The sequence below is a fragment of the Mytilus galloprovincialis genome, chromosome 14 (genome assembly GCF_965363235.1).
Source record: "Mytilus galloprovincialis chromosome 14, xbMytGall1.hap1.1, whole genome shotgun sequence".
Classification (NCBI taxonomy): Eukaryota; Metazoa; Mollusca; class Bivalvia; order Mytilida; family Mytilidae; genus Mytilus; species Mytilus galloprovincialis.
This window is the reverse complement of record NC_134851.1, coordinates 61,122,062-61,135,596: the sequence shown is the minus strand read 5'-3', so window position 1 is coordinate 61,135,596 and position 13,535 is coordinate 61,122,062. Positions and strand designations below refer to the sequence as shown.

Genomic DNA, 13,535 nt, shown 5'->3' with positions numbered 1-13,535 from the left:
TTGCTTTGGAATAACGCGTTTTTCTTAACATTTCTTGTATGTGTATATATACTTTCTATAAGTGATGAAGTTAGCATGCAATAAATTGCTTGAAAAGCCACGTCAAGATTACTATATAAGCACGGACATAGTTTTAGCACAACGTAATGTAATGTCTGTTTCATAGTTTTACTAGAGTGTTGAGTAAAAAGATATCACAGTGGCTTTGTAGGAGGTACGTTGACCGTGCCATTTTCTGTCTTTATTATTTATACATTTCCCGCTCGCTAACTTTACTGATGTTCTTCACATATTTATACAATATATTGTTTTTAACAGATGTTTTTTCACTTGAGACCATTTTTTAACAAGATTCGGGACATAGTAATGCCATTAGTTTTAAACCAATATTTACTTCATGTCTTCCTTTTTTCAGATTCTGGAGCAGTTGTGCCTTTCAATAAAACTGTCTCCATTGTCATCACCATAGCAACAGTTGGAATAATTAAATATTTGTTGTAAATTGGACTATTTCCAGTTTTCATACGACGTGCACATTTCTTTACAACAGCACGATAGAACTTAAATCATTCAAATTAGTGCACATTTAATCATCATTTTACTAAACAAAGTCAACAACAAGTGTCCTTTAACAGTAATAATTTGTCTGCAAAGATGTGTAATTCGACAATCACATGTCTCCTTAGTGATACTAGAGACTAACATATTTCAAAATCAAGAACTTATAAATAGACGAGTTTAAAAACAAAAACAAAGAGGACAAACGTACAGCGAAGGCCGGGAAAAGAATCATACATTTTGCATGAGAGAGATATTTTTATTAACATGATTTCTCTTTAACATTTTCAACCTATGAACAATCACAAGATGACGAAGAATTTAGTATGAATTCTGAACAATTATATATTTTCTCTATTGGTCTCCTTTTTTATTTATATACACTGAACATCCACTTTGATAGTGGCTATATAATATTTTAAAACTAAATAAACTACGTCAACTACGTTCTGTCATTTAATAGATTTATCACAAGTAAATAAGAACACGACGTTTCTATCATGTAAGAATAACGCTTAAAACATTCAAACAAAAGAGCACACTGATCACTTATACAAAGTTTCTAAGTCGGGAATCTGATGTTCAGTAGTTGTTATATATATTTTAAGTCGCTGGTTTTCCCGTTGGAATGGTTTACAATAGTCATTTTTGGTGCCTTTGATACCTTGTTGTTCGGTGTGAGCCAAGGCTCCGTGTTGAAGACCGTACTAGGACCTATATAATTGTTTACATTACAAATTTTGACTTGGATAGAGATTTTTCTGATTGTTACTCATTCCTCATCTTCTTATATCTTATTAGAGGCAACTGACATTTAATGACTTGTATGGATATGCCTAAAACAATATATTAGGTATTGATGACGCGATATATGTTTAAACTGGACTCATTAGAGTCGATCATAATATGATGAAGGCGCTACCTTAAATGCCAGCTTTATACTAAGACAATTTCCTATGTATTGATGGTTGTTTGTTGTTTAATGTCCAGTGGCAAATATTTCATGCATGTTCAGAACGAATGTCGAAGGCTACATTAACGTATTGTTTATGTCTAAAATAAAGTTCAGATGGAAAATGTTTAGGGAAACAACATAGAACTTGAAAAGGCATGAGGGGTTATGCTATTTTCCCTGAAAAAAATTCTGATTCCAAAATTGATGAATAAAAAATCTGTTCAAGCATAGGACAAAAAAAAATATTTTGAATCCAGATCTTTACCAAAAATGTTTTTACCTTTCAGATATGCAAAATAAATTTAACTTTTATGTATCTAAAAACATAAAAACTTCCCAAACCGCACATGTCAGTCTGTACACCGTATTTTTTAGGTGATAATTATTATTAAGGCCATATTTTCCAATTTGACTGTTATGATAAACCTCAATACTAGTGTTAAATTTTGACTAAATAATTTGAATTGATATCGCTGAAGGGTTTCGGTAATACAAATCTGACTCGAATAAAAACCATTTGTATTTCTGATCATCTCCAGTTTGTGAGTTCTACATCAATATCATGTACTATTAAATTCAGAGTCGGTTTTATGGTTTTATGTCATTTCTTGCAGATATTTGTTTTTGTTACATGTACATGATGTAGCTTATTTTTCAAGTTCTTATATGACAGCAAAATAAAATTGAGAATGGAAATGGAAAATACAAGTATGTCAAAAATTTGCTTAATCATGTCATAGTTGTTTTCAAGAAGACACATTTGGTTTTAGACAATAACTTGAGTATAAGATAATGGATCTCCATGAAATTTCACTAGGGGGTTCAATACACAAAAGGAAGCTTAGAATTGATTTTGGGGTTATGGTACAACATTATTGGGGGTATTTTTTTTTTAATTTTGGGTTTTTCTTCCAAAAATTACCTTATTTACATTGATTATACTTATCTAGCATATATATAGATGCAACATTGTCCATGCTATTCTGATCTGAGTTTTTATTCATACATACATGTATGGCTGGTGCTGTTTCAAGTTGTCTTCTTTTTCGATTTCTTCAGAAGTATTTATTTAACCTGTTCGGTCACTATAAAGTGTTACAATTCTTATTTAGACGCAACACATACATAGTGACCAAAAAGGTACTGCTTTCACATGAGAGAAGCTAGAAAAAAAATTAAATGTACAAATTTTCAATATTTTTGTAGGACTTACTATCATATGAAATTAAGAAGATATGAAGTTAGAGACTTCTGCTGAATAAAAATATGTGAATTCACCTGATACCTGTTTTCAAATTAGTCCATATTGAGGTTTAAAGGATCCAAAATTAAAATATGTTTGATTTCAACTGACATAAAAAATTTGGTGTTTTTTATATGCTTAATATACATCTGTGGTCCTATCTGGCTATGCGTGGCAAAACATTTTATTGCCTTTAGTTTTGTACTTTTTTTTTTTGGTCATTAAAATAAATTTGTAGTTCTGTTGTGAAGTTGCTAACATGAGAATACCCAAATTGTACCCAAATTGTCACCAACTTTTTTTTATGTACCAGACAAAAGTTTATTCTTTGGTTATTTTGAAGACTTTCCTTGTCTACAATATAGTTACACCAATTTAATTTTGAGTCCATGTAGAGTCATTGAAAAATAGGTTTGAAATTACATCCAAACAATTCATCATGATGTAATGAGGTCATTTCCCAAATTCCATACATCATTACATGTTCAAATCCTTAAAACTGGGATATTAACAGATTTTGTTTTATTTCTTCAAATATTTCGAACAATTTGACATTATTCCATGCTTTTTAAAAACTATTCCTTTTTGAAGAAAAGGATGCTGGTAACAATTTTAATTTGCTCATTATAAAAAGATGATAATAAGATAAATCCACATGGTGAAAGAAAACTTGCAAGATTTTTGCAGTTTTTTTGACTAAAAAGGTGCAATTTGGTTACTGAGTACAATTTTGGTACTGTGATGTTATATAACCATAAGTGTGTATTGCTAAATATAAATATAGGTTGAAATATAATGTGAACCTGATAGTGATATAGTGATAAAGTACTTGGTAGAGTGAATTTTCTTATCTGACAGGTTGAAACTGGTGCATAAAATATGCAGGTGACTAGTCTGCTGCAGCTAGATGTACCCCACACACTTCCAAGTAACATGCCCTGTATATACCTATCAAAGTCATGGTATTCTCATTGGTTATCATAACTCCATCTTCCCATAAAATCCAATTTTGGACAATATGGGAGTATACCATATATACAGTAGTCAGTTTTAAATGTACTACTCAGACTCAAGTCTCCTTTTATAATTAAACTGAGAGAGGGAAAACAAAACAGTTTCCATCTCCTGGGACTGTTTAAGGTGTGACATAATCAATGAAAAAATTTGTTGAGAGTTAGCCAAAGGAAGTACAGAATAAGAAGATTGTGAATTATTTGAATATTCTTTTATGTTTAAATTAGTCTGTGGGCTACCATAGGATCCAGAGGGGGGACGGTCCCCCCTTTTCATGGGAAAAAATTGTTGACTATATAGGGAATCACTGAAGCATGACTAGAGCGCCCCGTCAGCAGGCCCTCGAAAAATGCTGGATTCGTCATTGACTACATAAAAAGCAGAGATCACATTCAACAGTAAACTTATCATTTTTCCTTGATGTGGGGAATAATGTGGCAGATGCACATAAGTATTCATGGTCAACCAGTACACCGGAGTTTACCCCGCATGCCGCATGGCCATAACAAAAAATCTGAGATGTATTGCCTGCAGAAGTTTTTTCTGTGTTCCCATGCCTGGACGGAACTTTTACGCTAAATATGTAATCGTTTACTATGATTTTGTGACTTTTAAATGAAGTACCTGTGATTATTGAGGTAATTTGTTTTGACCTCACTGATAATGGAATGGTGGAGCAGACGAAACATGGCGTCAAATGTTGTTGTCCTAACTTCGGTAATTTCCGTGGTACAATAAAATTTAAATAAGCCACACAAGTTACCAAAATTTCTGAATTCTTGTTTTATCAAACAAATACAAATTAGTGTCGTAAGTTAACATCGAAATTATTCCGATCTGTTCCGTTTATTCAAGATCGCGTTAAAACGTTAAATTTGGCCGCCATTAAAACAAGATCATCGTACGAGATTTTACGAGAGTGACGAAACTTTTCAGATGGATCGTGTAGAAAGAGTTATCGTTCTTAATTCCAAAACGATGCTTCTACCATAATTGAAATGCCAAGTACAAAGTCTAAGGGCATTATGAAGTTGAGGTGCCTTCTTTCAAATAATAGTTGATGTCCGATAAAGAACAACACATACCTTTCATCAAGTATTTTGTTTTTTTTCACAAAAGGGTAACCAAACTTATCATATAAAATAGGAATAACCAATATTCGTGTTTCGATAAGAAATCACTCATCGGTGACTCTCGAGTGAAAACAAAAATGCAAACAAAGTACGAAATTGAAGAGGATTGGGATCCTAAATTCCGAACGGTTTTATCACATAGTTTTACAGCTAAAGGAATATATTCTTGTACAACTTTGCCACAGTGGAGAAACAAAGAAACAGCACGTTCACGAGTGTTTAACCAACTAGAATTCACGCTTGCATTCAATGAGTTCAAATGCGTTTTATCCTACATTTTTATATCAAATTTCCACTTGTTATAAAAATTTCATTGTATGAAAGCTAGTTCGTCTTTTTAGAATCCAGAGGACGATGGATAAACTCATTGTTCGTACACCAAAATAAAAATAACCATACAGCATTGGTTGAATTTCAATTGTTTATCATGTTTTGAACTAATCACAACGTATGGTGTACGCTTTTTGAAAAATTACTCAGAATAATTTAGATTCTAAAACAGCGAATTTTGTCAAAAGTAGCGGAAATCAAATAAAAAGGGACTTCGATTAACTGACTTCTGTATAACACAAAAACGTTCATTATTGTGTTTTTCTACTTTTTCTGTTTTTGGACGATTCTATCACGGAGACCCTATTTCTTTTATTATCTTAAATCCTTTTGAAATAATATTGCTAACCTTCTTACCATGAGACTTCATAAAGGAGCTCCATTTAAAAGTTGAATAAGCAGTATTCTTCAACTTCACGTTCTGTTTAGTAGATGATGACCCTTCGCTGAATTATCCAATTTTAAAGACGATGTTGATTTCATTTACTGAATTGAACTTGAAATAAAGTCTATAACAACATATATAGTCTACATGTTACTTCACTTATATCTTCAATAAGATAATGATGGTTGGTTAATAACACCCGTTCACGACAATTGTGAACATTCCGTTTCTATGTCGCGACATTCTAGCAGCGCCTGTATTTGAAACATAAATTTTTCAGTAAATACAATATAATAAGTTTTGATTATCCTATCAAATATCTTTGATTGAGATCTGAGGCTTGCAAGGATTATGTTGAGCATAGAGATCGAAGTTTAAATTATCCCGACGAAAATTTCGCCGTCACGAGTTGTTTGATCGTTATATGCCTTACAGTCATTTTTTCTCTCAAATTTGACTGGCCTATTTAGACCTATAACCAGTATTTTAATTACAATAGCATCACGACAGAGTTCCACATAGACAGTATGATCTGCTTTCCACATCAGAGCACCGAATGTCATTCTTTTTTGTGGAGTTCGTGTCGTTCAGTCTTATGTTCTTTAAGTTGCTTTTTATTCAACTGCCGTTTTTTTTTGACTAGCCTTGTCAGTAGTTTTTCGATATAAGAGTTTGAATAAATACAATTGGTTTCGTTTGAATCTCGTTTGGAATGTTGAATACCACTGTGTCATCATCCTTTCTCACTTATTGGGTTTTATTGTGCATGCAAATGAGGTTTGTATAATGATTATTTATTGTCGCGTTGAAAAAGATGCAGATCTCTTTCAATACAAAGAATACAAATGCAATCTCTATTTTTTATTTATCTATCTAATAATGATTGTTAAAACGTGACTAGTAAATTGATTGAAAGATAATCAAACGTTTAACAACCAATCTGTCTATCACACAAATATCATGCCCATCGATGCTTGTTATTTTTTTACTTTGATAATAAACACATGCTTCAAGTTTCCTGTGGGTTATTTTCGAGTTTGAAAATAAAAAAAAAAAGATTTTTGGATATGTGGGACTTTATAAGCAATGTATTGTGTATAGTTTGTTATTTCGACAGGAACAACATATAGACTAATAACAGTCTCCGGGACAAGTTTGCAATTCCGCTGAGTGCAATAGTTGTCACCTTAATTTTTGGAGTTAAGTCAAAACAAAGCTGATAACTTGGTTGGTATTGGTTCCCTGATATTTGTCCTAAAATTTTTTGGATCTAGCACCACTGTTGAAAAAGTTATGCCCCTTTTTTCAACAATTTCCTCAGAGGAAAAGTACTTTTCCTCAAGGGAAATCAAATTTCCCTGAAGGAAAAAGATTTTTCCTCAAGGGAAATTGTTTTTTCCTCAAGGGAAAAAGATTTCCCTTAGGGAATTTGCTGCATAATTATTTCCTTTGAGGAAATTCTATTTCCTTAGAGGAAATTCTTTTTCCTTAGAGGAAATTCTTTTTCCTTTGAGGAAATTTGCAGCTTCAAATTTTCCTTGGAGGAAATACTTTTTCCTGTGAGGAAATTTGTAGCTTCAAATTTTCCTTGGAGGAAATACTTTTTCCTGTGAGGAAATTTTTGACAAACACTTTTCCTTGGAGGAAAATTCAAGACAACAAATTTCCTCTAGGGAAATCGTTGTTCTTCAAATTTCCTCTAAGGAAATTTCTGAAGATCAAATTTCTCTTAAGGAAATGTTTTCCCTTATTTTTACTTGTTTGACATTTCTTCACTACACCATGTATACAAACAGTATGAATATAATTATTACAAGACTGTATAATTGATGCAAATGATATTTAAAACTTTAATAAATGTTTGACTCAACATTTTAATGACATTGAAAATAATACAGTCTGACTGTTTAAATCTAGGTATTGTTTATACTTTTTTTATAAATTTAACTTTGATTTATTTTTTTTGGAGCAAATGCTTCTATTTTCTTTGTAATTGTTTCAATGCGATACATTAATAAGCAACCAATTTGAATGTCATACCATTTGTGGTGTTCTAAAGAATTTGTTTATATATTTACAGATTAAATAATAAAATAAACACTTTTCGTGTTATTTTAAATTAGAATTTCTTCTGTTTCAGCTTGTGTACAGTTATTCAATCCACTACGTAAGAATTCAGTGAATACATTATTCCATTCACTAAACAATTCCCTTCAATTCTAAGAGAAATCATTTTTGCAAATTGTTCTTCAATGATCTTCTTCTGTATATTTGATATGAGGGAGCGATGTAAATGAGTGGATAAAACTGGTGTTCCTTTTTTCAACAACAAAATAGTATTTGTTCAGCATTCTCCTTTCTTTTGATTAAGATATGTTGTTGCTTTTATGCAATAGTGTTTTTGTGTATCTATGATAGAACTCCATTTTGTTTATGGTCATTATCATGTGATAATGTTGAAATTTCCTATTTCTTTTTTGCAGGAAAGCACACATTCCATTTCAAATTAATCTAATTATGCACTATGTAAATAAATTTCAACTATAAGTTTCCTCTTCAGTAATGACCTATTGATCATGAAAACCAAGATGTCTGATCACCTATAAATACACAAAATAAACAAATAAAATGTTATAAATGGAGAGAGAAACAGCAATAAATGTATTTCATGTGTATCTTTCCTTATTAAAATACATTAAGTAAACTTGAACTCGAGAAAAATAAATAACTGCGATGTAGACTAGAAAGTATAAAATGCCAAATAAAGTATTCACGAAAAATTAGTTGATTTACAGAAGTCAAGTCCGTGTTTGCAGGAAATTTACATCATTGGTTGTCTGGTGGAGAGTTGTCTTATTGGCAATCATACCACATCTTATTTTTATATAACCTTGCCATATTCCTATTGTGCCTGTCCAAAGTTCAGAGCCTGTAGCTTTTGTCAGTTTAGTCTGACACTAAAATTAAGTGGTTGTTGTTGTTGTTGTTTCATACCGGTCATATTTATTTTTTGTAATTTATTTTGTTATAAACTAGGCAATTACCATGATTAGTTTTACAGTTTGGATTGTTTCAATGTTTCATCTTTAGGTCTTTTATAGCTGCCTACTTTGACTATAGTATAGGGTATGGATTTTCTCATTATTGAAGGTCGTAACAGGCCTACAATTGCTTTCTCAAAGCCATGATAGTTTTCATATTTAATATACCACATCTTTTAATTTTTATAGTAATCATGATACTAGTAATCATCTTTCAAGTTCAATAACTTTTTTAAAATTAAAAGGTGCCTTACCATTTAGGTTTAGTTGGCTTCTGCAAATTTTACATTGCCTATCATTTCTGCTGTATATAATTTCTCTGTATCTTCTATAGTTCTTGTCCTATACATAAAAGAGTAAAAGTTGAATGACATCTTGGATCAATATTTTTTTCTGTTTAATGTACATTATGTATATTAATGTGTGTTTAATAAAAATCTAAACCATGAGTGCTTGATAAGCTTCTTGCCCTTATAGCTGGTCTTTAAGCTTTAAATGAATTTTAATGATCGACTAAAAAACTATGAGCACTGTGCAAATAAGACCCCTGCCCTCCAAAAAAAAAACAAAACATGCACAAACAGTGGTATTTATTGACATAAAACATGTATATAATTTGGCTCCATTTATAGATATATATCTCAAGTGACTATAAGTTTAAGGCTGTGATTTTTTTAACAAATCCATAAATTTCTAAAACCTTTCAAAGTTTTTGAAAATTGACAATTTTAAAATAACTTTGCAACAACTAAAGTTCCTTAACTCTGCATCTTATAAAAAAATATACATGATAAATAGGGAATGATACTCCAACTTGCATATTATTCAATGTTTTAAAGGAACATAACTGAAGAACGGTAAAAGTTTTACTACCAAAATTGAAATTGATCTGATTAAAATTGTGATAAAAAGTATTTTTTTAAAGTTTAATAAAATTTGGTTGAGGGAAACTTAAGTTAGAAGGCCGAAACATTTTTTTCCATTTTTAAAGAACAAAACTATAGAATTTAGTAAAAGAGACACTACCAAAATTCAAACTTAATCTGTATTTTGTGATGATAAGCATTGTGTATTGATTTCATAACATTTGGTTGAGACAAACTAAATTTTAGAGAACAGGAAACCAAAAATTCAGCATATTTTCCCCATTTCTAAAGGGGCATAACTCTGATACTCTAGTACAGTAACACTGACATCACCAAAATTCAAACTTGATATGAGAATTGTGATAACAAGCTTTTGTAAAAGTTTAATTGAATTTGGTTGAGGCAAACTAAAGTACTGTAAGAGAACAAAAAACAACTTTGGGACAGACGGACAAACGATCTGACAAGTGTTAAACTTTATGCCCCCTCCACTTTGGGTCATAACAATAAAAAGGGAGTTTGTCAAGATATAAAAACAATTCACCAAAGTTTCATAAAAATTTATGAAAGCATTCTTGAGACTATCCTAATCCCAAGTCATGATAGTACAATGACATAAATCAGATTTTTTTTTAAATTAAAAGGAAAATTATCATGTTTATGTTATACAAAAATAATTCACCAAGTTTCATGAAAATTGCTCAAAGCATTATTAATAGTATACGTACTGGAAAAATCCCCCCTTTTATGAATAAAATCCCTAACTTTAAATTAAAAATTTAAAATCCCTAAAAATTAAAAAGGAGCTTAATTATCATGATTATATCAATAGATAATTCACCAAAGTATTATGAAAATTTTATGATTAATGTATTCTAATTCCAAGACTATCTAAGACATGGTTTGTTTGAATTAAAAACGTTGGAATAAAGTACCTGCTAGAATTCAGGAGAATTAGACCAAATCAGGCTATCTTCTAGATTATCAGACAATTGACTGTACATAGAAAAGGAATTTTCTTTTTTCTTTTTTCTTATTTAGCTATTTGTTGTCCTTAATATATACTGAACTAAGCCATTTTTTCACATATTTTTTTGTTTTTTTCTCTCTTGTGACTTGTTATTTAACTTAACAAAAAAAAACCAAAGGCAATGAAAGAGAAACTGACAATGCCAAGGCAAAACATAAGATGCAGAAAAGAAAAACAAAACAAAACACTAAGCAACACCACCAAAAAACTAGTGTTGAATTCATGTGCTCAGTCAGTCAGTGAGAGTTCCCAGATCCTGACCTACTATATCTATGCTTAAAAACTTAAAAATCATATAGTTCTCAACATGTTTTGTAAATTTATACTTGATTAAAATGTTGTCATAAATAGCATAGACACCTCTGAGTTTTGAGAACCACATGTGTTAATTGTGCGAGTATAATCATTGATAATCATGCACAAGATTGACTTTTAAAAGCCTATATATTGAAATTTTCTGAAAATATTGCATGCATTTTATTAATATGACCAATTTCAAGAAATGCACAAAGATGTGAGATGATTTATATAATTGTAATTTCAGGAATTTACAGTATTAAAGGCTTTTATCCTCACTGCATTTTGCACTTTTCCTAATTCAGGAGCCAGAAGTTATGGCCTTTGTGACCTTTGTATGATTTTTATTTTAGTTTCTTTTTTTTTTATATTGAAGAGTTTAGTATGACATCCATTATCACTCAACTAGTATACATTTTTGTTTAATGGCAAGCTAAAGCATGCCTCACAGGCATGGATCCAGGGGGGGGGGGGCTGAAGGTTGGACATGTTGGAACCCCCCTTTCTTTATTGGACGATCAATGCATTTGAATGGGGACATGTAGTTGGACACCCCCCCCCCCCAAAAAAATAAAATTGTCCTGGGTTAGGAACCCCTCCTTTATATGACTAGATCCACCCCAGTCTCAGGTTGCGGGATTTTCTCGTTGCAATGAAGACCCATCGGTGACCTATGGCTGTTATCTGCTCTTTGGTCATGTTGTTATCTCTTTGATACATTCCCCATTTCCATTTCCATTTTCTTTTCGGTTCTATTATAAATATTAGAAACGAGTTTGGCGCCTTTACAAAAATATAATTGTCTGTGCTGATAGGGGAGTATGTGTGCATACCAATATTTAAATTTTCTAGGCCTTCTTTTTGAATATTTTGTGCATTTCTTGGTAAAATACTGTCAGACCTCGAGTGCTGTTGTTTTACAAAAACGGTCAAGTAATATAATGTAGGGGAAAGAAACTAACTAAAAAGACCAAAATAAGCCACAACTAATGGGGGTCTCATTGGGGGTTCTGTTCACGGATCCCGCTTAGTTACTACTTATTCTTTTAGATTCTCGCATGATGCCATCCCGCGTACACTATGTAATTGAACTATTCTGCTATTTTTGTAATTTCCCATGTCCCGCTAAACTTCATTTCGCGTTTTCATGGCACAATAATTTGAGGGAGGATATGACCTTTATCGGGACTGCGGGATCGGGTGTTTTTAAGCTCTGGATTTCGGGATTGACCCTTTCGGGATACGATAATTCTTTTTTCGAATTTCGGGACCTCTGGATTTCGTGTTTTTTAAGCCCGGGATTTCGGGATTTCGTGTTTTTAAGCTCGGGATTTCGGGATCAGTACCCCTCCTACCCTCCCTCATAATTTGACTTTCATGTGTCACGTTTACAAAAAATACGCCTCGACAATCCCGAGTCCCGCTCAGACCCCCCTTATAGGTACATAATGAATAGTTTACTATGTAGTCAGTAGTCGGGTCAAATACACATGTATACACTTTTAGACGACCTTAGATTCATTTCACAGCGAAAATACTCATTAATATTGAACATTTTAGATCACTTTACATTTAGATTTTATAACTTTTAAAATAAAGACCATATAGATTTAAGATCATTTAATCGAAAGATTATAATTTGTCAATGCGCAACTGTAACCAGGTACTGCATTTTTTTTTTTGCATGCGTTAAGTTAAAAGTGCCGGGAATAGAAAAGCAAGTTAAACTTCTCATCTGGACTTTTTAATAAGTCTGTATACCGGACCTCTTCTCTATTTTGGGATTGAAAAAAAATCTAAAGTTAAAAATGCGGTTTTGAGCCTATTTCTTCTTTTTAATTTGGTAACACGTTAAGCCATTAGTGACACTAATATGGTATATTACCAATAATAAGGCCATATATTTCGGTTTACTAAGAAGAAAGTAAGAAGAAAGTTTTTGCATTAAGGACACTAAAACGATGTTTCAAGATCACAGCGAACATGAATATAAGAGGATATGATTAAATACCTCAAATCTATAAAGTTAGGTATCAATAGATTTTGTAATTTTGAAGTTAAATGACTTTTTTAATCAACGCCTGCCACTCGCCACGTGACCAACGGTTTATTGCAGATTCCCGAATCATCATGTTCAATCAACCTAATCCAATAAACAATTGTCTTTTGATCGTTACTTATTGATTAATCAATGGTTGTTAACCTAACGGTTTAGCGTGGTATAAATTCAAGTTTATGAAAGAAAAATAAAAAAATAAATTTTGTGTTTTAAAACTTTGCCTTTGTTATATATATTTAGTTTTTAAGGAAATTGCTATGCAAGCTTTTTTATTTATTTAAAGAACCCTATTTTGAGATAAAAATTGAGAAACAAATATATGCTTTTGATATTTCATTTCCTTACTAACAACACAAGAGTTTACATACTATCATTATTCCTTGAAAGACATTTGAGAGTATGTGGTGTCCATGGGGTTCTTCAAAATCCGATTACAGAAGTAACATATAGAAAAACTCCAAGAGGTAAAATTATATTACGTTTTAAAAAGAGAATTATAGAATAAATCATAACTGTCTTCTATGAACGATAACTTTAAACTGGTGTCAATGCTTTTTTTTTAACAATTCATCTTTATTTCAACAATTGAAGATGAATACCATTTTATTTTATAATGTAATAAGC

At 31.5% G+C, this 13,535-nt stretch overlaps 1 long non-coding RNA gene across 1 annotated transcript; it reads right to left on the bottom strand.

The window, feature by feature from the left end:
• Window positions 1-7,582: 7,582 nt before the first annotated feature.
• On the bottom strand, window positions 7,583-11,790 carry LOC143058229 (uncharacterized). The gene is made up of 3 exons (XR_012972954.1): window positions 11,686-11,790; window positions 8,914-9,001; window positions 7,583-8,218 (listed from the first exon to the last, which is right to left on the bottom strand). It is a non-coding gene; the product is annotated as an uncharacterized LOC143058229 (long non-coding RNA).
• Window positions 11,791-13,535: the final 1,745 nt, after the last annotated feature.